General features: G+C 39.6%; 1 long non-coding RNA gene across 4 annotated transcripts; it reads right to left on the bottom strand.

Moving 5' to 3' along the window:
- Nucleotides 1-558: 558 nt before the first annotated feature.
- LOC140476174 (uncharacterized) lies at nt 559-27,618 on the bottom strand. 4 transcript variants are annotated; one of them, XR_011960420.1, is made up of 5 exons: nt 27,568-27,618; nt 25,908-25,999; nt 8,526-8,568; nt 7,342-7,456; nt 559-7,259 (listed from the first exon to the last, which is right to left on the bottom strand). It is a non-coding gene; the product is annotated as an uncharacterized lncRNA (long non-coding RNA). The 4 variants fall into 4 exon arrangements; XR_011960419.1 differs by lacking the exon at nt 27,568-27,618 and adding an exon at nt 27,429-27,541; XR_011960418.1 differs by lacking the exon at nt 27,568-27,618 and adding an exon at nt 26,994-27,147.

The following is a 27,618-nucleotide window of genomic DNA, read 5'->3' on the forward strand; positions in this document are numbered from 1 at the left end:
CAGTATCTTCCTGGGTCCCACCACGCCTGCCAAGAAACTCTAGCAAATTTCCCTGCCAGTATATTAGTCCCCTTCCAATTCAGGTGCAATCTATCCTTCTTGTACATGTCACTTCTACCCCAGAAGATTCCAATGATCCAAAAATGTGAATCCTTCTCCCATACATCAGCTCCTCAGTCCTGCATTCATCTGCTCTATCCTCCTATTCCTATAGCAAGAAAAGCTGAGATAAATACCCCTTTTAAAGTTGCATCAACTCTAAACTTTCCCTTCAAACAGTATCCTGTACTTGTACACAACAGCAAGAACGTTGAGGACACTTGTACTTCTTCCAATATATTTGTATCTGAGCTATTAACCAAGTTTAATACAGATAGAAAAATATGATTCCAGTTCCAGAATAGACTCTAACATTGAACAAAAATATATTTTATTTTTTGATGTGGTATGTTTTCATTAAAGAACACATTATTTAGAACATCAAATACTACAATTACTCTAGGAATAGTTATCTTGATAACACTTCACAATATGTGAAAATAACAACTAACACAGGAGAAACTAACAAAACATGGTTTATATATGTTCTCATCACATAGTTATGCCACTGTGCACATTTTACACAAAAAAAAATTCTGATCACATTCATTACATTAAGGCACATTTACTTTAGCAAAGTACTGAACATTACCATACCTGAAGAACATATGCAACACAGGTCGTGCACATCAGTTACAGAAAGCACGCTGGCCATAATAAAAGCTTACAGAAAACTTTTCATCATGAAACAATATTATTCAGCACTTAATGTAGTAATGTACACATTGCTTGCATACATACAAGTAATTCTAAGAATATGTAAATTTCAATGAAGAGGCAACACAAGAAGGGTAGCACCTTATGCAGATCCCCAATACATCACATTATATTCATGAGTTGAAATGCTTTTCACACTGGTTTTACAATTTTAAAACTATTCTAAAGAAATTGCATTAATTGTAATGTTTTACTTTGGATCTTTAAAATATTTAAGCTGAGATCAAGTGCTCCCTTTCAAGCAAAAGATAAAACTACCTGAATTCAGTGAAATCTTAAAGGCCTAAGAATCCAAATTACCATTTTATAGAAAACACTTCTTTAAAAATGGCTGATTTGTGTTATTTTATTCCTGCTCATCCCATCTCCCATTATCGATCTTCACAATTGACACTTCAATTTCCCCACTATAGCTGGGAGTTTTGGATTGTCTAAGATGCAGATAATCCTGTAGTAACTATCAATGCCATTGTCAGGTTGCCATGGCATAAGAAAGGAAGCTAAAAGGTAGACCCACTGTGCTAACTAAATTTTAAACAAGATCAGGAATAATGGAGTACAGGGTTTAACATGACAAAATGTAAACTTGGGATTAATGTAAGAATGTTCTTTACATAAAGTGTAAGCAACACATGGAACAGATAAAATGGTAGGATGGTAGATGCAAAAAATATCTACAAACATCAAGAACAAATTGAGATAGCTGTTAGATTTTTCTGTGGTGGCTGAATATACTTCCTTATCTATATTTGTCTGTTTCTCTTCATATGATTCCAAACCAGAAAGTGAAATTTGCATAATTTATTTTCAGAGTGCAGAAAACTACCAGTTCAACATTTAAAATGAGGAACACATTAGAACCTGGACCCTGCAAAATTGATCTAAAAGAAGGCAAATCCCAAATCACAAATGGCTAAATGAAGTGGTTGTACCAACCTGAAGCAACAATGAAGACTAATGGTCCAGATATGTTTTAGATTTTACTCCAGAAATAATAGAATCTAAACTACTGAAGCATACAGCACAGGAGACAGACAGTCATGGAGTCTGCCAGCTGGATTAATTTAAAATTAATATTATTGCTTAGCTCCTTCCTATTTTCATTACTTTATATAGTTATAATTTCTTTTGTTAGGTACAATGCTCTCTTGCTCAACTATTTTCTGTGGCAAAACAATCCATGATGTGGGCAGCACGGTGGCACAGTGGTTAGCACTGATGCCTCACAGCGCCAGAGACCAGGGTTCAATTTCCGCCTCAGGCAACTGTGTGGAGTTTGCACATTCTCCCCGTGTCTGCATGGGTTTCCTCCGGGTGCTCCGGTTTCCTCCCACAGTCCAAAGATGTGCAGGTTAGATGAATTGGCCATGCTAAATTGCCCGTAGTGTTGGGTGAAGGGGTAAATGTAGGGGAATGGGTATGGGTGGGTTGCTCTTCGGAGGGTTAGTGTGGACTTGTTGGGTTGAAGGGCCTGTTTCCACACTGTAAGTAATCTAATCTGTAAGTAATGATTTGATGACTGTAAATACAAACTTTATCATGACGCATTATAAGTTTGAAGAAGATAAACCCCACATCACTGATCCATAAACTACAGAAAATAATATAAGCTTAGTTTTTTTCCCAAAATTTCTCATAATTTACAAAAAAACACACTTAAACCTATTCAATTTCTCTGCTATATTAGAATCTATCCCAATATTTATAGTTTCCCATTTCTGAGGCTATCTTGGTGGATATACACTGTGCACTCTTTATTGTAGTTTTATTTTGCTGGAATAGCTAAAATGCATAAAACACTACAAGAATGGTCTAATCATTAACTTGAAAGTTTATTATCTCTGCTTTTTTATGACTTTATCCACTTCAGAGAGTTTTGCATTTGAACATTTTTATAGTGATTGTTTCCCAACTCAATTTAACAGAAATGGTGTTTAAGGAGATTGTATCAAACTATTTGCTTCCTTTTGACTAAAATAACCACAACTATCATGGAGAAAACTTGAAGAACTCCAATTTTTTTAAAGCTTTGAGTTAAGTATCCTATCACTAAATATATAAGTAGCATTTGTTAAAAAAAGGTCTCTTCATCTCAAGAATTTTGAGTCTTTGTGGCCATACAAGTTTGGAGCCAACTCAGAGACTTACAATGATATGGCAAACTGATGCCTATAATCCAAGCAGGCTCATTAGATCAATAGGAGGGTGTGAAGAATTACTAGAACTATTTGACTACCTTTATGAGAACCACACTGTTAGATAACAGTGGAAGATAAGAATATTTATTATAATGAAGAAAGACCAAGTTACAGAGTTTTCAGCAAAGTAATAATTCCTTTAGTCCATCATATGATGTTGGTAATAGGTTTACATTAAATTTAGCAGTACAAATGAGTCTGTGGTGGTTCTACTAACACTGTAGAGTTGTACAGTCAAGAAAGTCCAAAGGCAGCTTACTGGGATGGCAGTCTTGTAAATCAGCATTTTAAATCTTGATTTTTTTTACATAAAATTTGCATAAACATTGCATAATGTTGCAATAATAACTTAGAAAATGAGAAATCAGAATTGAGAATAAATGTAAGTTTTATGTTAAGATAGCAATGTAAAGCTAGTGCAAAAGTAACTATGCTTTGAAAAACTTCAGAGCCACAAGTGCCTGCAGATTTTCTACTTTTCTTTGAAAGAAAATTCCTGGAAATGAAAAAGAAACTTTTTGGCTTCAGACATGAGTACATATATGTCAGACCTGAGACTTAGACAATGATGAAACAAAAATAAAACATGAACAGATTCTCAATGCAACAGCCATGGTGATTCAGCTGAATATTCAGTTCTGGCCAGACCATTAATCTTCTGAGAAGACAACAAGCATTTAAAATGCATATAGCATGTCACAAATACTAATGATTTCTGCAGTACAAAATTTATTTGAAGAAATGCAAAGATTGATGAGTGTTAAAGAAAATGGTTCAAGATGTTGTTATAATCCTCAAAATGTAAATTTGGTACCTTTTAAATCCAACCTTGAATGTTAAGTAGAAATTCAACTTGCATCCAAACTGGGCATTTTGGTCCATTCTTGCCTCAGGACTGAACCAAAGGGTGTAAGCCCTCTTTGAGCAGAAGCAGCAGGCTGAGGCGGCAAATGGTATCCTACTGCCAATCAATTGGTTAGGCTATCCAAGACATTGTGCAACTAGGAACTGCTTGTGCGATCTACTTATTTATTCATGATTATTTTCATCATGACCCTATAACCTGCATTATGAAAATGATGATTACCTATTTACAGTTTAAGCTGCATGTGGCATCAGATGCACCTCCACTCTTTCAACATCCACCTCCTGACTTTCAGATGTCTGATTTTCAGATGCAGAGGATGGCCATGAGTTTAATTTCTCCTGCCATATTTCCTATGTCCCAAATTATTTATATGTGGTTAATTTTAACTTGAACACACTTTATTGCATGAAATTTAATTATATTAAACTAGTTTTTCAAAAGTCTAAAGTAGTTTTAATTGTAATTTGTAACATCAAAACAATTGAAAAGGTACTTAATTGGCTGTAAAGCGCTTTGGGACTTTCTGAGGCCCAGAAAAGCACAAGGTACTGTAAATGGAGGCTTTTCACTTTATTAATGGGAAATCATTGGTTGCATCAAGGAAGGAGAGGACCTAGAAAGACCTTGCATCCTCTAGTATTATACTGTTTTATACAAGCAATGTGTAAAACATAGGTTCCTTCTGAACCTATTATCCATTGACATTCACTAAATGATAACAATAAATGCAGGCTGTTAAGAAATAGCTTTTCCTGGACTTCAGTTCAAACACCACAACTGGCCATGCTACCTTCATCCCTAGGAGATAGAAAGAAAATCAACTCAGATTCCTGGCCCTGACTGCTAATGACTTCTGCTGGAAATTACATCATGAGTGAAGACAAGGATTGGATTGAAATGTGATTCTGCCCATTGTCACTACAGACCCACACATGAATAATATCAAACTTGGTGAAATAGCAGAGGACTATGAGTACTGTGGAACCCAACAATTATAGGACCTGGGAGGAGAGAAAACAATATAACAGACATAAAAGGATATAAAATTGGGAGATTCACAATAAAGTTCACAGAACACTGTCCAATTACAAAATGAAAATTCAGGAATTGCTAATGAATGGAGAACTCTAGGGAGCAAATTCTGCTTGATGAATCCTTGGCTTATGAGTGCCAATTGCAAAGTTGTTCATTCCCAACCCACTATTAACTGTACTGAATAGAAAAGCATGGTCTTGGAGGTCTTAGCTGTGCCACATTTACCCCTGGCTTGCGCTAAGGACTAGTGCAGTGGAATTAATTAACTTTAGTGTCCAGTTAACCAGAAAATGAAGTAATTGATATGATGAGTAAATATAAAATGTTCATAAAATTGGTATCTAATTAATTTGCAGTCTTTTCCAGATTGCACAACAGAGAAAACATGCGGACATGTTCAGAGACATACTTTGTGATGAGTCGTGGAAATTTTACTGCAACATCTTGGGAAAGCTGCAGGTGAAATTGGCAATATAACTTGGCTAATGAAGTTTTCTTTAGTAATAACAATGCCATCAGCAAATTTGGGTGCTAATTTGTGCCTAAGATACTTAATGATGTACCAGTTTGAATGTATTACTCAACTCAGCCATAGCTATACATACTACAGTTATAATACTGCCACTCAATCCACCAGTTAAGTTTCTATTTTGCATAAAAAGCATAGTTTAACAAATTTAATTGTGGTTTTCTTTTAAATTCAATTATGTCTCTGGCAGTAACCTTCTGTGACACACAAATATAATCCAACCACTATTGTTTCTATACCATATCAGATACTTCATGAGCTTGGTTCTGTTCCAAATTGCAGCAGATAAAGTAAAGGACTCAAGCTGGTCCATGGTACAAGTTTTAGTTCTTATTATCTTTAAAGGTACAATACATCAAATACATTTGTTGATAACAATTCCATAAGGGATCGCAACTGAAAAGATGATAAAGGTATAAAAGTCTATTGAAGTTGTTATCGGATGGCTAAAAATGACAACTCACTAAGCAGTCTTACAAGTGACTAATAAATGGTGATTGTACTCCATTCAAAAAGGATTTTGGAATCAAATCCAGTTGTTTCAGTCTGTAAAGTTCCTGCACAATTGATTATTTATCTTCATTTTACACTACCTTGCCTTTGGACTTTAATTCACTTTTAAAGTATGACCACTCAAGAAGCTTTTTTCATAACTCTGTTTTGGAGATTTTATCTAAACAAAATAATCTATTGTGTACTGATAAATTAATATTACAATGTACGTCACAATTTCTACATAGATACAGCTTTCAAGCAATCTCCCTTACTGAAAAGATTAGCTATGTGAAGTATTAACTGACAGACACTCACCATAGCACTATTTTTATGTTGACCCAAAAAGCCCCAGAAGTGGAGCATCTAAACCTCCTTTGGAGATTATTGTTCAAAATGGCAGCCTCAATGGTTACCTAAGCATGCCTACCTCTACTTGGGTAAGATTAGTTTCTAGTCATATGACTGGGTACTGCATCACCAGCAACAAGAAAAAGCTGGCAGAACCCAGCCTCCAGGAAGCAGCATTAAAAATGGCAGTGAAGCTTCCATTTCATCCTCTTACACAACCAAAGAAAGGGGTGAAATAGTGGAAATAATGAAGAAATGAGATGACAAAATAAAAATAGACAGTAAAATCAATAAATCACCATTTTGTACTGGTTCTATTAAGATAATCTCTACATAGTCCATACTTAGCAATAAAAAAAACTGCACATTAATACATGATGCTCCAAACAGATCTGATCAAAAACAAAGATTAACATAAGTGCTCTCACTTTACTGATTTATAAAGTCACCAATTTTCCAACCAGACCACATCCATTAGATCTTGTGTGCAGATTCACCGTTATTTTTCAGTGAATGAATATGTTGGTTTCCAAAGCTTCATTTCTGCCAAGCACAGAATGACAGAGGTCTAAATCTAACGAGTCATCATCCTCGTTGGAATTCCATTTTAGAAAGTACTTTTTCCCAAATAGTCATTTGGATAACCAAGTCCATAGATGACATTATTTGAAGAAAAAGGCACAATGGAATATGAACCAATCTCGTCATAATACAAAGATTCGGAACATTCATTACAATCCTTGATCATATACTTCACTCTTTTCTGTGCATCAGAATAGAGTTGCTTTGAAGCCTTATTAAACTGTTCAGCATAGTCATACACTTCTTTCTCTGTTTCAATGTGGATTTTCCTCAATAAATTGTTTATTAAAACAGCCCTTCGAAGATAGATTTCAGGGTCTTCAAGAATCCTTAGTTTTTCTAGTGAAAGCCTTAGAATACATGTTCGATCTTCTGGAAAGATCAGGTTCTTAAAAAGAAAGAACACTCAGGTGTTTAAAGTAACAGTGCAAAAGTGTCCAATTTTTTTTCTAATGTCAAAAAATGCTTACTTTTGGAAAGTACCCATTGTAAACTTTATGCAAATCTTCTTCTTCTGCATATTTTCTCTTGAAGTACGCTACTTTCGACGTTGTTAATGTATTTGAACAAAGTTCTGTCAATCTTCTGTATGAGAACAATAAAGAAAACATCCTTAATGAAAGAATAAATAGAAACCTTAGACAATAACCACAAGTTTAAGACTGAATTATGAACTTTATTACACTCAATATTATATAAGCACCAGCTGTGCCAGTGACTCTATAAATAGGTCTCACACCCCCTGTAATCTGCAGTGCACTTTCTCCTACCTAATATCTAGCAGCAATCATAGCAAAAGACTCTTAACTTTTACATCAGTTACTGAAATATATCACCCATCAACATGTAGTTTCTTTCTTCAAATGTATAAAGCACAGATGTTAAAGCAACATGGATAAGGTAGGCAATGACCTAGTGGAGTCGAGAGTATGGTGCTGGAAAAGCACAACAGGTCAGGCAGCATCAGAGGAGCAAGAGAATCGATGTTTCGGGCAAAAACTGATGGCCTACTGGTACTATCACTAGAATATTAATCCTGAAACCCATGGCAGATGTTGGAATATGAATTCAATAATAATATGGAAATAATAGTCTAATGATGACATTGCAACCATTGTCGATTGCTAAAAGAAACCATCTGGTTCACCAATGTCTGTTAGGGAAGGAAATCTGCCATCCTCACCTAGTCTGGCTTACATGTGACTTTAGTCCCACAGATGTGTGGTTGACTCTTAACTGCCCTCTGGGCAAATTAGGAATGGGCAATAAATGCTGGCCTAGCCGGTGACACCCACATCCCGTGAATGAAAGAAAAGGTGGACGGAACAAAAAAAAACAAGTTTCATTCCTTGATATAAAAATAAAGACACAAGTTACTTTTGCTATAAACAAATACTTTTAAATTGAAATGCACATACTGTAAATTCTCTCTGCCATTCCTTCGAGGGGGGTTATAATAGGCCAAATATTTTAAATAAAATGGCTTTGCAGCTCTTAAATATGAGGATCAACTACTAACTTCCAGATATGATCTATCAATTTCTATCTGAGGAAGTCTTACTCCTCAAGCAGTCAAAGTGTGTCTTGGCCAACCGATGACTGTAATACCTCCTGACAGACAATTATTAAATCACTACCTTAGGCTTGGGCCTACCTTTGATTTGCGACCAGGTGGCTTGTGAACACTTCTGCAGATCCTGAAACAAAGAGAGTAGATAACATGCCTTTCATGAAACAGTTCCAAAAAAATAGCACTTCATGAAGTAAGAGAAACCTCTGACGATGGCCTAACACAACTTGTAATCAAATTCATGTACATCATCAGATTAAGCACCATTGACAACACTTACTTCATTCAGAGTGGCATGTCAAAGTAGTACTGAGGAAAGGCTACATTACTGGAGATGACTTACTTTCAATGCAACATCAAATCAGGTTTCTTTTTCAGGTTGTGAAAGGATGCCTGCATATTTTAACAATCATTTCCCCAAATAATGTAGTGGATCCCACCAGCTTGTGGGGTGGCATGGTGGCTCAGTGGTTAGCACTCCTGCCTCACGGCGCCAGGGACCTGGGTTCAATTTCAGCCTTGGGTGACTGTGTGGATTTTGTACATTCATCCTATGTCTGCATGAGTTTGCTCCAGATGCTCTGGTTTCCTCCCACAGTCTAAAGATGTGCAATGTTGGGTGGATTGGCGTGCTCGTTTGTCCGTAGTGTCCAGGGCTATATAGGCTAGGTGTAATAGCTATCGGAAATACAGGGATATGGGGTTGGGTCTTGGTGGGATGTTCTTCAGAAGGTTGGTGTGGACCTGATTGGCCATAAAGGCCTGCTTCCACACTGTAGGCATTCTCTAATTGTGATGCAATTTTCAAAGAGAGAACACAGAGAGGGAATAGAAAACCTCTGTCCCCAATTAAGAGTCCATTAATAAACTTGAGAACCTTGTTACTGAGTTGGGGACATGGAAAGGTAAATTTCAAAGTTGAAATTGCTGAACTTGAAGTCCGATGTACTTCAATGCACAGCTTTTCAGTTCAGTTTCAAGCAGAAGTCAAATTATTGCTTGATATTGACAAATTTCAGGATCTTATTGAATATTGTACACTTTGGCCATTCTTGTGTACATTTGAAGTTAGAAGACCTCCCATGTGCTGCATCCTTTCTTCTCGTAGACAATATCAAGCTCATCTCACTTTGAAGTGTTTATCACCTCTCATATATTAGAGATGATCTTTCTCTGTACTTTCTCTGTAACTGTAACACTATATTCTGCATTCTCTTCTATTATCCTAATGTACTTATGTAAGGACTCATTTGTCTGGTTAGCACGCAAAACAAAACTTTTCATCATATTCATATGAAAGTAATAAATCAAATCAAATCAGATCAAATCAATTGTGCTCTCATGCAGCTCCCGCATCTTGGTCATACTCATTGTCATTACATTGATGCCAAGCTTGCCTTTGGTCCAATTAAGCTTTTCTATTCCATGATAGTATCACATGAGTGATGCAGTTGTGGCATGGAGTCTGGCCCAGAAATTATGCTGACATCAGGCTCCCGGCAACGTTTGAAAATTCAGTCCACGCTTTTTCAAGTGAATGTAAAAATTTCCAAGCTACAAGTTAAAGAAGGACAAACAGTTTCTCCCAAACAACAATTTTCTCTCAGCCAGAACCACCCAATATAGAATAATCAATTATTTCAAATAACTTGTTGGCTATGAATAAATTTAGAATTTCTCAGGGTTGAAAAGATATGAGATAAATGCAAGTTATTTTTCCTTCCTTGACACCTGGAACATTCTATTGTCAATCTCGCACGGAAAGAACATTATACTTAACATGTTGGAATTTTGCCGATGTGTTTTCAGAAATATTGAGAAATACTAGGTGGAATTTACTGTGATCCTCAGAGTGATTTTAGAGATGGGAGAAAGGGGAATTTTGAAGGTGGAGGGCAAGCTCCCTATCACCTTCCCAATTCCATACATTGACATAAGGGCTTCAGAACAGTCTTCACAAGCAGCATTATAAGGCGAATTAAGGGCCTCTTTGTGCTTTTGCTCGCATTTGACCAGCTATGGAGCAGACCTTCGGTGGGCTCAACTGGGACACCCTCTGATCATGGCCCTCTGTAATCAGCTGCCCCCAGAGAAACACCCCACTGCTATCATCAACTAGCCTCTGCCTAAGTCTCCCCTCATGGACCCTTTCCTGATTATCTGGCACTCGTGACTTCACTTACCTTGGTTTTCAAGTAGAGGGTCCACGCTGTTTCAGGCTAGGTGCAATACCAGCAGTGACCAACCCCTCCAATTAGTTAGCAGCTCTTGGAAATGGTACAGGAATATCAACACTAGACAGTTAATTGCCTGAATGTAACAGAAAGGTCCCAGAAGCAGCTGAGGTTGAGTTCCTTCCAGCTTTCCAGCCTGCCTTAGGGCAATCTTTGCCCCAACAAATTCAGTCCATTAAGTGATATCCCAGTTATCCCTTAATGCAGTTCATACAACTTCAAAACAAACCTTCAAAATTTGGTATAGACAAACGAGTACTTTTGTCATTAATAATAAATAAGAACAAATAATAAATAAGAACAAATTTCAGGATCTTATTGAATATTGTATGCCTTTGGCCATTCATGTGTACATTTGAGGTTAGAAGACCTCCCATGTGTTTCGACCTTTCTTCTCGTAGACAGTATCAAGCTCATCTCACTTTGAGGCATTTATCACCGCTCATATATTAGAGTTGATATTTCTCTGTACTTTCTCTGTAACTGTATCACAATATTCTGCATTCTCTTCTATGTTAGAACATATACATGGTTTCTTGGATTGGTGCATAGCAAGGCGTATATGAAACTAACACTCTGAAATTATATAAGTGGAGGAGGAGAATGACTATGTGATTGTGAAACTTTGAACTTACCCATTAACATTCACGACATAGCTATATTTGAAACCTGACATAAGTATTTGTTTCCTTTCTAGCTATCAAATTATATCTTCAAAAATCTTACACACAGATCAATGACTTATTTTTAATTCTATTACTTAGTGGACCGGTTATTATGTTTTAATCGGTAGTCTATATTATAGGTTAGGTCTTAGTCTACCTGTTTTTATTTACAGAAGCATAATTAACTTCTAGCACATAAAACCATTCTTTATTTTATTAATTAGATAATAATCTTCTGGCCACCTTGACCAGAGCAATGATGTTTCAAAATTGCTCTTTGACTTTCTATTTTATTTGCCTAATTCAATGAATCAAAAACATAATACTGATCTCATCTTTCAAAGCTTTAATAGTATCAGCAAATTTGCCAACATCATCAAACAAGATATCAGCAAATGAACAGCACAAAATAGTTTGAAGAATGTTTTGCCAATGTTTTTAAGCAAAAATACAAAATAAGCTTTACTGGTACAGGAAATAAAAATTAGTCATGACAGGGTTTCCTTAACAAATGCTAAGATAGAAAGATATTTGTACATGGTTTATAAGTATTCTGTATTATATAGGCCTCGTCACAAAGTATAATGAAGGCAAAAGATGTATTTTTATGGCAAATTTCCCCTCCATTGAGCGGCATAAGCATGACAAGAATGTGGGAAAATACGGACAGAACGGGAAAATACGGACAGAACAAAAAGATCTGAATCTCAACATAAAGAAAATTTTCCAATTTGCACCTCAAATCTGAAATGCAACTTGAGAATCTCACCATTGAGTGGTGCAATTTACCTTTTGGGTCTCATTAAAGCCTCAACTTAACCTTATTTAGATTAGATTAGATTCACTACAGTGTGGAAACAGGTCCTTCGGCCCAACAAGTCCACACCGACCCTCCGAAGAGCAACCCATCCAGACCCATTCCCCTACATTCACCCCTGACTAATGCACCTAGGTGGTACATCTAACATGCACCTAACATTACAGGCAATTTAGCATGGCCAATTCACCTAACCTGCACATCTTTGGACTGAAACTGGAGTAGCTGGAGGAAACCCACACAGACACGAGGAGAATGTGCAAACTCCACACAGACAGTTGCCCAAGGCAGGAATTGAACCCAGATACCTGGTGCTGTGAAGCAGCAGTGCTAACCACTGAGCTACCGTGCCGCCCCATTAAACTTCAATGCTGTTTAAATACCATTTTCAATTCTCCTCTCCTCCACTAAGAAAGTAAACTGCATAAGTTCCCAACATGCAAATCAGAGTGGGTAGCTAGTAGTTGCAACTCACCAAGTGCTTCTCCCAATCAAGTAACTGCTTCTTCACAACATTATTCCTGCATATTTCATGGCCATCATCCTCCTCAACACTTCATTCATGCAGGTCAGCATTGGCAAACTACAAACCTCATATCATCATGCCTGCTCTCAAATAAACTTCCTCACCATGTTAGTTTGGAGTTCAAGGTCTTCTATGACTTGGATGCATTTGCCAGGTCACTTCGTGCACAGGGACATACGTGTACCTACACAGGATGCATCTTATGGTTCTTAGCTTGCTTTCTTAGTGCTCACTCGCTTTGCAATTTAGAGGTTGCCAGTCTCTGTCTATTTGATACTCTTTTCTTAATTGACCTCTGTACTGACTTATGGCTACCACCTTCTATGTAACTTGTAAAGCTTTCTTAGCACACAGTGTCTTTATTGCTCTTTTACAGACTGCCAGAGTAGTCTTGCTCTTCTTAGCACAAAGTAAGAGACAGGCAGCTTGTCATAATGGAGAACATTGAACAGTCAATGGAATGCACATGTTGCTGTGTGCCAGGGTGCTAAGCCAACATCACACATACAGCATATGCCAATAATTTTTGCAGTAAACCTATTGCATATGTTTCAAGAAAATGGCCATGTTTGACTTAGCTGGGTAAAGAAGGACTGCGGTTAGTCATGGGTTACTGTCACATTCAGTCAAGAGGCTCGTCCAATTCCAGTCAAAGGGGTTGGTCACAGTCAATCAGGCACTTATCCTGACAGAGTCTTCACAGTTCAGGGACTGGGCCATAGTGGGTTCTGCAGGTTACAGTGCAAACAGTCCAGGGATTACAGGTAGTTGAGTCAAGGTGCTCTGATGAAGACATCAGTCTGGGGGTTGGCCACATTTTTATGTAATGATATAAAGAGAGAGACTGAAATATGATGGAAGTGAATGGACGAGCAGTTAGTGATGATCCATGAGTAGAAGAGGTGATAAGGTGTCCCCAGTGAAAAGGCTAACAACATAAGGGCAGGGTGAGTTAGTAGGTTAGGGGGATGAAGTGGCTTAGGCTGTTCAGTGGTCAGAATGCAGGCATTACTGACAGTTATAGACTCAGAGTAATACAGATGCACAGCACGGACACAGACCCTTTGATCCAACTCATCCATGCTGACTAGATATGCCAATCCAATCTCATCCCACCTGCCAGCACCCAGCCCGTATCCCTTCAAACCCTTCCTATTCATATACCCATCCAAATGCCTCTTAAATGTTGCAACTGTACCAGCCTCCACCACTTCCTCTGGCAGCTCATTCCATACACGTACCACCATTTATATTATATTTCTTTTATATCTTTCCCCTCTCAACCAAAACCTATGCCTTCTAGTTCTGGACTCACCCACCCCAAGGAAAAGATTTTGTCTATTTATCCTATCCATGCCCTTCATGATTTTATAAACCGTTATAAGGTAACCCCGCAGCCTCCAACGCTCAATGGAAAACAGCACTAACCTATTCAACCTCTCCCTATAGCTCAAATCCTCCAACCCTGGCAACATTCTTGTTAATCTTTTCTGAACCCTTTCAAGTTTCACAACATCTTTCTGATAGGAAGGAGACCAATATTGCATGCAATATTCCAACAGTGGCCTAACCAATGTCCTGTGCAGCCCAACATGACCTCCCAACTCCTGTACTCAATAAAGGAAAGCATACCAAACACCTTCTTCACTATCCCATCTACTTGCGACTCTACTTTCAAGGAGCTATGAACCTGCACTCCAAGATCTTTTTGTTCAGCAACACACCTAGGACCTTACCATTAAGTGTATAAGTCCTGCTAAGATTTGCTTCCCCAAAATGCATCACCTCACATTTATCTAAATTAAACTCCATCTGCCACTTCTCAGCCCATTGGCCCACCTGATCAAGATGCCATTATAATCTGAGGTAACCTTCTTCGCTGTCCATTACACCTCCAATTTTGGTGTCATCTGCAAACGTACTAACTATAGTTCTTATGTTTACATCCTAGTCATTTATATAAATGACAAAAAGTAGTGGATCCAGCACCAATCCTTGTGGCACTCCATTTGTCACAGGCCTCCAATCTGAAAAACAGCCCTCCACCACCACCCTCTGTCTTCTACCTTTGAGCCATTTCTGTATCCAAGAAGCTTAATGGTATGTGTGTGCAGTAGCAGAGTGCTGGCCCATAAGTATGAGGTTACAGAGCTCAGCAGATCAATTATCTTCCCGCTTCACACATGACACACTATTAATCCAGTAATCTGAGTCCAGGCTGGCTGTGTCTGTTAGTGCATCTAACTAGGGCACTCAGCAAGAAAAAAGACTACACTCCCCTTCACTACTGCATCCACAAGGACCTCCTGTCCAAGTTCACAAAGTGGGAAGTGAGTTTTCTTTTCCTATTACCCACATCCTGAATGTTGAGACTTGAGCACCATAGTGTAAAAATTTGTTCCGGGCTTGCAGACTTTAAAGCAGCTGCTGCACCTCATAAAGGATCAAGAATGAGAGAACACAGATTTAAAGTGATTTGCAAAGGAAACAAACACGAATGAGAAAACGTTTTTTCACACAATACCTAGTTCAGGTCTGGAAGGCACTGTCTAGAGGTGTGGTGGAGGCAGGTTCAAATGAGACATTCAAGAGGTCATTGTTTCATTATTTAAATAGAAGCAGCATGCAAAGATATGTGAAAAAGATATGAGAATGGAACTAAGTCATGATGCCTATTTGAGAGGTGATGCAGACACAATGGGTCAAATGGTTTCCTTCTATGCCATAATACTGCTGTGATTCTGTAGTTTAAACACAGCACCAGAATCCTAAATGCTGGGCTTTTCCACCTCTGCAGCAATACTATACCTGGAAAATGCACCCACCGCCCAACTGAATAATTAATGAGGTAAAGAACAAAATATTGCGCGAGCAAAATTGCTGATCGAGACAGACTGGGTGTTATAAATCTCACTCAGCAAAACTGAAAATAGGAACGTTTCAGCCTCAAATCTAGCCAACATTTTTGAATATTACTTATTGATAATATTCATCTTATTTGCATATTCATCTTACTTGCAAGCATTTTTATGCAGTGCAAAGATTCAAAGAGCAAAAAATAATGTGGGTACTTAGATTGAATTGTGTTAGTTCTCAGTAGAAAACCAACTTATTAGTTGGATCTTTGGAACCCTAGTAGTACAGCACAGAGGGAGCCTTTTCTTTTGTGCTTGTTCATTGGTTGAGCTTTCCAACTAATTCTACTTCACTTCTTTCTCTCTATAACCTGGTAATTTTAACTTTTTCTTTCAAATATTTACCCAAGTTTCTTTTGAAAATTGTTTATTAATCATGCATCAACATGCATGTACTCTAATTCAATCTTTGTCTGCTTCACATTTGAACTTGCTATCACCAACATGTCCATGTCACAACAACTAGCTCAGGGGAAGATAAGTATTATCTTGCCAATTCTGCTTTTTTTTAGGCAAGTGCTTCAAATTGTGTCCTCTGATTATTAATCCTACTACTACTGAAAGCAGTCACTCATTATTTATTCAAGGCCAAAATGTTTCAATGGCCAGATAGCTGGTTGGACCATTATAGACTTGGGTTGTGCATTGGGATCTTGCAAGCTCTCCAACAGGGCTAACTTTATAGGACTTGCCCAGGAAGGTGAAACTCCAATCAGCAATTCCACTGATCTGGAACTCTCCCTTTAAAAACAGAGAACTTGAGCAGGAAGGTTCTGACTCTCTTAAGATTGATAGTTGCCCCTGAACAGTTAGAATATTAAAAACCTGCTTAACATTTTAGGTAATGAGGAAACTGAATCCCCAACACACCACTTACTCTCCCACTTATACCCAAACCATGCAGCCCTCTCTCATACTTGATTCACACATCCCTCTGATGCAATCCTGTTGGAACCTACACTTGTGCCCACAACCCACCTCACCAAACCTGACATCCCGCTCAACATGACTGTGCCAGATTCAATGTATGCACATGTCCCTCCCCCCTCTTTCCTCACAGCAACACCCCCTACCACCAATAAACCTCTAAAATAATCAAAACGACCCCCCCCACCTAACCTTGTCATCGACCCTTAGCTCGTATTTACTTCCCTGGCACCCTATCATGCAGGCTCATGGGAAGCGTGGGCCCAGTGCTGGGAATAGTGAGCCCTTGATGGGAAAGCCCAGTATGATGACTGCAGATCCTTGGCTATAGAAAGACTGTGATGTTGAACTTTTAACTTATTTCTTTATTGCTCTATTTTGTATCTAAGATAGTGTACCTAGGTACCTGTCTACCTGAAATGGTGCTCAGAATGGCGACTTTTCACTATTTTCCAGTACTTGGTTACATGTAACATAATATACCTAATTCTAATTCTACCTCCCTCAACCACCTAACATCCTATCCATTGCATCCACTCCCAGGCTTTCTTTGATGGATGTATTCAGGACAGGCTAGACCTGGAACCTTAGCTTGAAAAACCACCACCAGGCAATATTAAAGATGATTACTGTTGGTTGTTTTATGTGGCACAGGTCTGGCCCATTCCTCTAAACTGTGCCACTGGAGTCACCAGAGTTATCTTCCACTTCACCTGGAGGTCTAAGATGGATCACGTCCACAGGGACACCATGGAAATAACTCTGGATAAGGGTGGGGAAGAAAATACCCAATGCTGCCCACTTTCTAATGGCCAACTTTGTGTGTGGCTGCATCAAGCTGTGTGAAGACCCTCGGTTTACAAACACCAAATGTCACTACATACTGAGGTTCTACCTGTCCTCGGTGTTGTGAAGGATGGGACTGGCCTCGATGCCGCCGAACACTTCAAGTAGTTGGACCATTCCTTATTACCTATCCTTCATGGAGAAATTTGCAAAGAAAAATACCTTTGACCACAAATCCATCAGGAAATAGTCAGCACATAGTATCCTCAACACCCTGCAGGAAAAGGAGAGGGTTGATCGTGTCATACAGTTCTCTGAGCAGACTGTCAAAGTCATCTGGCAGAACGCCTCATCACCAGAACTTTCCAACAAGCACCAAGACATCACTTGGCTATTGGTGAGGAGGGCACTACCTGTCAGATCCTTCTTGTAGGCCCGATTGGTCAGCATCACCGCATGCTGCCCTCAAAGCAGCTGGGGGTGTTGGGACTGTCACACATCTCTTTCTGGAATGTGCCTTTGCAAAGTAAGTCCAGAAAAAGATGCAGTGGTTTTTGTTGAAGTTCATCCTGAGCAACTCCAGCAGGCAGGACTCTATGCTCCACTGTCTGTTTTTCTGGACACACACCGAGACAAACACCAACTGTGTCTGGTCCATCAACTCGGTAAAAGATGATCTTTAGTCTGCCCAAAGTCTGTCTGTCTTCCAGAACATGCAGTTGACCTCGAATGAGTGTTGCAAACTGGAACATTTCAAGGCCCAGGACTTTGTGCTGAGGGATGCACAAAAACTTGGACAGCTGCCACTAAGGCGCAGTGGGGAAAGACTGCTGTCTGAGGTCTTCTACTGAAATTAAATTGGGGTCCATTCAGTTATCAAACCCTCTCAGTGCCTCAACTACATGTAAATAGAGTCTTATTCAAGTAAGAGTTGCTTTAGTTTGTTTCGATAGAGTGAAACTCAAATGTTTGTTTCTTTGATATGCCAATGTTCAGAACTGAACTGTATTTGTGACTATATATGTACTGTATATAAAGGTATTTTTTAAGAATAAAGTATATTTTGAAATTTTTAAAAATTGGTTCTCACATGGGCTATGATATCTGGCTGTTCCCTTTTCCTGCTGAAAATGTTCAGAACTACCTTTCGGGAGGCAAGAGACTATGTGGGATTCGTATCAATGGCTTCAAGAATGTCATTCTACCTTCTATGACCACTGTGTTTATACATGTTTACGTGCAGAGCCATTTTCCCCAAGGTGCCAGGATATGAGTCAATGTCTACTTTCTGAGGTATCTTCACCTTTCTTGGTATAAAACACTGTATTCAAATCAGTTTGAGAACACCCAAAGAATTCCTTCACTGCCTGTCTCTTCCTGCCCTTTCAAATAGCCGCTATCATCCTGAACCCGCTACAGATCCAGGGTAACCAAATCCTGGAATCTACAATCCAGAACATTCTCAATCTCTCATATATCTTGCAATGATTCTGCATTGTGCAAGCCCAGAATTGAGTTCAAGCAACCGCAACTACTTCCTACATAGATGTTTATGCAAGATAAATGAAGCACCTCGCCAGTTCTTCTGTGGTATAGGATTTGGTGGCAACAGTTTCGGCTGTCCCATCATTTTACTTATATTGATATAAATAAATGATTATTTATATCCACTGAGGGATTGGGAAAAATATCCATGACCTATGATAATACAGATTACTGCAGGAAGATATCGATGGATCAGTCCAGTAGGTTGAAGGTTAGCAAAAGGAGTTCAATAAGAACATATGTGAAGCATTGTAGGTAATTTGGAGGACACTAACAAGGCAAGGGAATAAACAACAAATGGTAGGATGTGAAATCCTCGATGACAACTGTACAGGTAGAGAAGCTGGTCAATAAGACATGCAGGATCCTTGCCTGTATTTGTTGAAGCATAGAGTTGGGTGAAATACTGCAACTGAATAAAACACTAGCTAGGCCACAGTATTGAAATACATTTTTAATTTGATTGAAGCAAGTATTATTCTAATTATTTTTTGCAGAGTGTAAGGGTGATAAAATAAAGGAAATGCCCAATGAATTTCTAAAATCAGGCTGTTGGAAGAATGAGATTTAAAATTAATTTTCAGTTATTCCATGTAATGTAGAAAGGTGTATCTAAGACATATTGAACTTCTTGGTCATGTAAAAGGCTGAGCCCAAACACTAACCTTAATAGCTTCTTCACTCAATCCCATTCAGTCTTCCACTTGACTAATAAGCTATTTGACTGTCCAGTCTAAATCACCCACCACCTTCGTATGGTCAGGTGCTTGCTGCAGTTTCTTGGTTACTGTGGAAAGATGAAGATAGCTTCCAATTTCTAACATTTGGATAGTCAATGCTCAGTATTGTGAGGACTGCAAATGCTGGAGATCAGAGTCGAAAAGTAGGTGCTGGAAAAGCTCAGCAGGTGAGGCAGCATCCGAGGAGGAGGGGAGTTGACGAGTCCTGGTGAAGGACATGCCCGAAACTCCTGCTCCTTGGATCTGCCTGACTTGCTGTGCTTTTCCAGTGCCAAACTTTTTGGCTCAGATCTGTGATACTGAACTATATGAAGGAGATATTAGAATAGATCACCAAAAGCTTTGTCAAAAGAGTAAGTTTTAAGGAGTATCATAAAAGAAGGAAAGTGAGGTAGAAAAGTGGAAAGTTTTAGGAAGGAAATTCCAGAGCTTAGGGCGGAATCTGCTGAATGAACGGTCATGTTTGGAGCAGTAATTAAAATCAGAGATGCTCAAAATTAGAGGTTCTGGGTCTGGAAGAGATAACAGAGACTGGGAAGACTAGGGCAAGGATGAGAATTTTAAAACAATGAAAGTGGAACCAAGCAAATGCAATCCCCACCTGAGGTGCTGGAGGAGGACGATGTAACCAATCACAGACAGGTCGTGAAGGGCTATAAGCAATATTCTGACAAATGGTCACTGGACTTGAAACATTAACTACTTTTCTGTCAACAGAGGCTGCCAGACCTGCTGTGCTTCTCCAGAATTCTCAGTTTTTGTCTCAGATTTGCAACTCTGTGTTTCTAATTAAGCAATAGCTTACTTTTGTCATCAACCACCTGATGAAGAAGCAGCACTCTGAAAGCTAGTGCTTCCAAATAAACCTGTTGGACTATAACCTGGTGTTGTGTGATTTAAAATTTTATTTTTGTCAGTCACTGAGGAAGTTACTTGTGACTTCGATAACAGCAGTTTTGATATTATGACAGGGGTATAAACCAGATTGGTGGGACACAGATGTCAAGTTCAAGTACGATTTGCACAAAGACAGGAAATAGCAACATGTTTGTGAACTATGGAGGGGAAAGAGAATTTCGAGATGGAGGTGTAGTTTGGCAGAATGGTGAGGTCAAAGGTTCCTTTTTGAGAAGAGCAATGATGGATGTGAAGGAGAGGGGCACATAACCTGTGGAGAACCACCAATAATATCAGCTAACCTGAGAATCAGGAACAGAAGTTGGGTCAATATTACAGTTAACTTGATTATCTTTCTTAATTCTTTACAAGGATTTTAAAGACAATACCAGGAAAGACACAGCTAATGCATAGTCCACATAATCCACATCTACCTAATTTACATGCCACACAAGCAGAAGCTGAAGAAACTCAGCAGGTTTGATAGTATCTTACATACATATTATATTTATATATATATATATCTCAGAGAGAAAAAAAACAGACACAGATCAGAGCAAACATTTCAAGTGACCCATCAGCACAGGGTCTCTATTCTGAAGAAGGGTCACTGATGCAAAACCTGTACTCTGTTCCAGTGCTGTCCGTATAGGTATCAGATTTCCAGCATTTGAACTTCTTTGCTTTTATTCTTAATTTACCTGCAGTTTGTGTTTGGACTATGTATCATTTTCTACAGTCAAAACAAACAGGTAATATGCTTGAATGAATAAGCAATCAAGATTAGTCACTGTAGGTGGCAGCAAATCAATTGATACAGATCCAAATCCAGTGAAGCATCTGCAAGCAATTCACATTTAAGATTAATAAAGCACACTAATCTTGTCAGAATTATTCAGATTATTAATTATTGAAGTTACACAAGGTTATCACTCTGAATAGAGCAGTCCCAATTTCAGTTCAACGATCCATATAAATTGTTTCAGAGATGTTACATGTTCCATTTGTGACATTCTCTAGCTCTTGTCAACAGGTGCGGAACTACAGATTTGCAACATATTACTGGGAACTGCATCCTACAACTTAAACAAACAATCACCTGGTATATTATCTTGCAATATAATGCATCAGGTAAATAAAATCCTTCAGTTGGTCATGTGATTGCTTCACGTTGCAAATTAATTTTTGGACCACAGTTGATAACTTTCAAAGCAATGATGAAAAGTTATTTGGCTGACAACACAGCCAGTTTTTTTTAAAACAGTGACACAAAGTTAACAATTTCACAACTGTCTGTGCTTAGTAGGATCCCTGTGCTTGTTTCACAGACAGATTACTGAGCAGGTTAGTGTAAAGAATTCACATGAAGATTACCCACTGAACTCAAATTTACAATAGACAATAGACAACAGGTGCAGGAGTAGGCCATTCTGCCCTTCAAGCCTGCACCACCATTCAATATGGTCATGGCTGATCAGCCTTAATCAGTATCCTGTTCCTGCCTTATTTCCATAACCCTTGATTCCACTATCCTTGACAGCTCTATTCAACTCTTTCTTAAATGAATCCAGAGATTGGGCCTCCACTGCCCTCTGGGGCAGAGCATTCCACACAGCCACCACTCTCTGGGTGAAGAAGTTTCTCCTCATCTCTGTCCTAAATGGTCTACCCTGTATTTTTAAGCTGTGTCCTCTGGTTCAGCACTCACCCATCAGCGGAAACATGTTTCCTGCCTGCAGAGTGTCCAATCCTTTAATAATCTTATATGTCTCAATCAGATCCCCTCTCAGTCTTCTAAACTCAAGGGTACATAAGCCCAGTCGCTCCAGTCTTTCAGCATAAGGTAATCCCGCCATTCCAGGAATTGACCTTGTGAACCTACGCTGCACTTCCTCAATAGCCAGAATGTCTTTCCTCAAATTTGGAGACCAGAACTGCACACAGTACTCCAGGTGTGGTCTCACGAAGACCCTGTACAGCTGCAGAAGAACCTCTTTGCTCTCATGCAAGCCCAATATAAAATCCATACAGTTTTTAATGAAGATTAACAGGTTTAACTCATACATTAGAAAACATGGAAAACTCACAACTATAGGTTCCTTAGCATGGACACAATGCAGCTATTGTAAAATAGCAATGCCAGTGAGATTAGCAGTCCCCGAAGAGATATATTCAAACTGCTTTGTCAAATGTAAAAGTGAACAGACACCACCAGCTAAAGTTACTAGAGAAACAGGCAGAGTGATACATTGCCCATTGGATTTACTCAAAAGTAATTCTCGTTGGAAACAATATCCCTTCCATTTATGAACAGTACAAAGAACACACATCTTTAAAAGACAACCTGAAGGCATCGTAGGGTTTGCAGTGAAGAAAGGTCCAAGCCATAAGGGGTGTGATTTTTTTAGTCAACTTTTTGACTGCCTACAAACCTCTACTGTATATATGAACTGAGAGATAAAGTCCAACCGTGCAACAGATGACCCTACCAAAGACAATTATGGTATCTAAATTATGGCTGAAGAATTATGTGGGTTCACTTTTCTGTCTGTGTCTGCTTTCTATGTATGTGCATCTGTAAAGCAACTGCCTTCTGCTTCCAGCTGTCTTTTGTTCTTTACAGGAGTAGATTCTTTGTTTATATTTTCTTTGACCCTCCTGCAGAATGTTTGTGTTCTGTTTACGTAGCTTTTTACCTTTCTTTTCCACTGGCAGTGCTTCCAGGTCAAGGGTTTGCACCAAGGAAATGATAATTGATCCTTTTACTTTTGAAGAAAACTTTTAAATCCTTTTTCAAATAATCCCATAAACATTTACAGATTCCACAGCAATTTTAAATAAATTATACATTTTCCTGTCTATAGAGCTTCCAGATCAAAAGACCATCACACATCAGAGTTGACACCAGTGAGCTTCACTCATAACTGTAAATCTGAAATAAACAACTGGTTGAGCAGCAGATAGGAGACACAGCCTTCTTAACGATAGCCCACTGGAGTTTAACACAATGCATCATCATATTTCAATCATTTACAGTGATACAGCAGTATAACATTAATTAAAAGAATATACATGCAACTAAGTGCCAAAATTAAGAAACATCAATATTCAAATGAATTTTATTGAATGTCACCTTTAATTCTAACATAAATTTCTACCAGACCACCTATTATTGGTTATCAGACTTTCGAAGGACAAGTGAACAGTCCAACTAATGACAGCAAACTTTCATCTCAGTAGCAATTTCACAGTAAGCTGTGAGTTATGTCTTGATGAGTTGTAATGCAGTATTTCCTTCAAAGATCTACCATTTGGATTCCATGTTCAACAGAACCCACCCTGCAAGGATTACTTAGAGGCTTTAGTTATTCATTCACAAGGTATAGGTATCACTGGAAAGGCCAGTACTTATTGTCCATCCTTAAATGCCCTTTGGAATGTGGTGATGGGTAACATGCTTGAATCCAGCTGAATGGTTTGCTTGGCCATTTCAATTTCAAACATATTGCTGTGGGACTGGAGTCACATGAAAGCCAGACTGACTAAGGATGGCATATTTATTTATCTAAAAGACACAATGAAGTAGTTTTTTTTTTACTAGCTGGTGGTTTCATGGTCTCCGTTGCTACTGGTAACTTCATAATTCAAAAAAGTGCCATGCTGGTATTTGAGCATACATCACCCAGACCCTGGCTTACTGGCCCAAAATCTTAACAACTGTGGTCCATCTCCCCAGAAAGCCATGGCATTCTTCTAAATGATAATAATCCGAACATATTTGCTGTATGTGCAATCAGTGGCTACTACATATAATGTGTGATTGTTGGCCATGTTGATGCACATAGCCATCAATGAGGAATCAGTGACCCTAAAAATACAATCAGCTCAGTCCTGCTATGCCACTGATGAAAAACAGCCTCCAGGATTTTGTGAGAATGGAGCACAAGCACTAAAAGAAAACACCTCACCTTGTGGTTTAACTGCTCCTTTGGCCTGGAACTCATGGTAGGTGATACAAATATGGCCACTTTAGATTATGGGGATTCCTGTTTTCCTGCATTCTTTCACATATTCCAAGATGAAGAAATTACTATTTCTTATCTTCTTCTCCTGCTTGAGATTGCTATTTTCTCAGTCATCTTTGGCAAATTATATATGGTAGCCACTGATACAAATACAAAACTCCAAACCCAAATTCTTGTCTTGTTTCTCTGGTGCAATACTTGCCTCACTTTACCCCAAGATCAGGTCATCAGCTCATCTCCAATCTCACAGCAACCATTTGACAAAGTAATGAATACGTTATACCAAAAGCTGATAGCTATATTAGAAGCCTGTCACCAACGAGAGGCTGCAATGTGGGATTACTTCCAATATTTGATCTTCAGATCACTGGAAACAGTTTGCCTGGTCTCTCCTACCATAACCTGATGCAGTGTCATTAAACCAATATTCTATCTGCCTGTTCAAGTCGACATAAATGATCCCACTGTGCTATTTCAAACAGCACTACAGTTATCCCTCATATATCCCCCAATATATATTCCTCAATCAACATCACAAAAACAAATTATCTGGTCATTATCACAGTGTCAACCATATTCGCAATAAAAAAAGCTGACAGAAATATAAACGTTAGTGACGCCAACACAACGAAAAGTAACCATCGTGAGTCCTACAATTCGATCTCTCCACTTGGAGAGTACTGCATATCGGGCTACACTATATGAGCTTCCCAGCTCCCAAGCTGTCAGATATAGCGTGGCTGAAAGAACAGTATTAGTGAATCTTAAAGCTCAAAGCTGACTTTGGGTTGACATGATTCGATTATCTCGCCGCCAGCTTGTATGCAACTTCAATCGATCACTTTTCACGTTCCTATTTTGTATTAATGGAGAGACTCATTTGTAAAATAGCTGATTGCAAAGAAAAGCGCATTTTGAAAAGAAGTTGTAATGTCGATAGTACAAGACTTTCAAAGCCTAAACGCCAATTCAAATTTTAAAAGTTGCAGAAAGTTAAATTAATAAATTGGAATCATATGCAAGAAATAAAATAGATCAAAATGACTCGTTCTTAAAAAGAAAGCCATAAAACCGCGAGTAGGAGAAAAGTGAATAGAATATAACGTAGCAGAAATATTCAATTCACTAATTCAAATTAACTGAAAGTGTGTGGATTGTACTGCACTCCCGCTTTGATCAAAAAAGCCGCCTGAGAACGCACCGAGGCTCGAATTGATTTTTTTTAAGCCGATACAGTTGTCAGACAATCTGCAGTTATCTTTGCAATTGGAATAAAACGTGTGTTTGGACTAACTAAGATAAGGTAGCCACCGGTTTACAAATAGAAAACAAAACCCCCCTGTTACAGTCATGTCCTTTCTTTGTCCGCCCAAGATAAACACCACTTACCTTACGAGAACCGAAAGATCCAGCTGACAACATGAACGAGCAGAGCTGGAAATTAGTCCGGGGCTGGGAACGATGCCAGGGAGTGCGTTTGACTAGCCGTCAGACCCAGATCGACAGCCCAGGGAAGGAATTAAAATACTAAATCAAAACCTCGCAATCACAATCTCACTCCAATACGTGGCCCAAGTCCCGATAATAGACACGCACACACCATAAAAACAAACAACACTGCTATTTGTAAACAAATTAAGCCCGTGTGGTAGTTCACGGACCAGACCAGAAGGTTTCAGCACCCGAAGTCCAATTCAAGTGCAACTTTCCGGAGTTTTCCAACCCACCCGCTTTCCCTTCACCTCTTCACTCAATCAGTCGAGATAATTATTTTGAGCAGGCATCATCCCTCCCCTCCCCTCACCTCGCCATCATCCCCACCCCTACCCATCATTCCACACCCCCCATAATCTCCCTCTCCTCCTTCATCTCCCTGTCCCCTCATAATCTCTCACTCCCCCTCCATCATCTCCCTCTCCCCATCATCTCCCTCTCCCCTCCATAATCTCCCTCTCCCTCCCTCATGTCCTTCTCTCCCAATCATCTCCCTCCCCCCTCCATCACCTCCCTCTCCCCATCATCTCCCTCCCCCCCATTATCTCCCTCTCCCCTTCCATCATCTCATTCCCCCTCCATCATCTCACTCCCCCTCCATAATCTCCCTCTCCCCATCATCTCCCTCTCCCCCTCCATAATCTCCCTCTCCCCATCATCTCCCTCTCCCCCTCCATAATCTCCCTCTCCCCATCATCTCCCTCTCCCCCTCCATAATCTCCCTCTCTCCATCATCTCCCTCCCCATCATCTCTCTCCATCATCTCCCTCACTCCCTCCATCATCTCTTTCCATCATCTCCCTCCTCCTCCATCATCTCCCTCTCTCCCTCCGTCATCTCCCTCCCTCTCCATCATATCCACCTCCTCCCTCCCCTTCCCTCCATAATCTCGTTGTGAACGACACTCGATCTTGGGGAGGGAGAGAGGGGTCTGGGGAGGCAGGGTTGGAGTAGACACAACAACCTCCCCCACCCACACACCTTCCTCCAAAACAAAACAAACACTAAAGTTGGGGATCAGACGGTGGGAGCGGGAGAGTAGTTGATGGTTGGATGGTGTTGGGGATGGGATCCCACTCTTTTCTATTGCCGTCCCGGCTACCAATGTTACTGCCGCTTGTAGTGGGGGGGGGGGGGGGGGCGGAGATAGTCCCGGGCAGAGAGCCGGGTCAGCATACCCCTCCCCCACTAACCGTCCTGCACCTCCACCACCACCCTCCCATACACACACACCGTCAGTAACCGCCGCTCCCCCCACCTGACACCGCGGCCGCCCCGCCGATTGGCCCCCCGGTTGAGCGCGAGCGCAGGCTTTTGCCTGGTTTCCAGGGCGCGTTGCTATGGCGCCCGCTTGACGCTCGCGGGGGAGCCTCAGGCGGTTGACCTTCACCCTGAGCCTCCACCACACCAACTGACCCGGGCTCAGACACTTCTGCAGCTTCAATCCGGGGGTGCAGCCGACCCGTTGGGTCTGTTTTCCTTTGTTTGTTTGTTTGTTTTCGGCGGGTTCGTTTTCAATCAAAGAAAAGAATACATTCACCTCGAATACATTCACCTCCTGACTTGATGTTTCAATCTCTCTCTCTCTCTGTATATATTCTCCCGC

The sequence above is a fragment of the Chiloscyllium punctatum genome, chromosome 4, assembly GCF_047496795.1.
Source record: "Chiloscyllium punctatum isolate Juve2018m chromosome 4, sChiPun1.3, whole genome shotgun sequence".
Taxonomy (NCBI): Eukaryota; Metazoa; Chordata; class Chondrichthyes; order Orectolobiformes; family Hemiscylliidae; genus Chiloscyllium; species Chiloscyllium punctatum.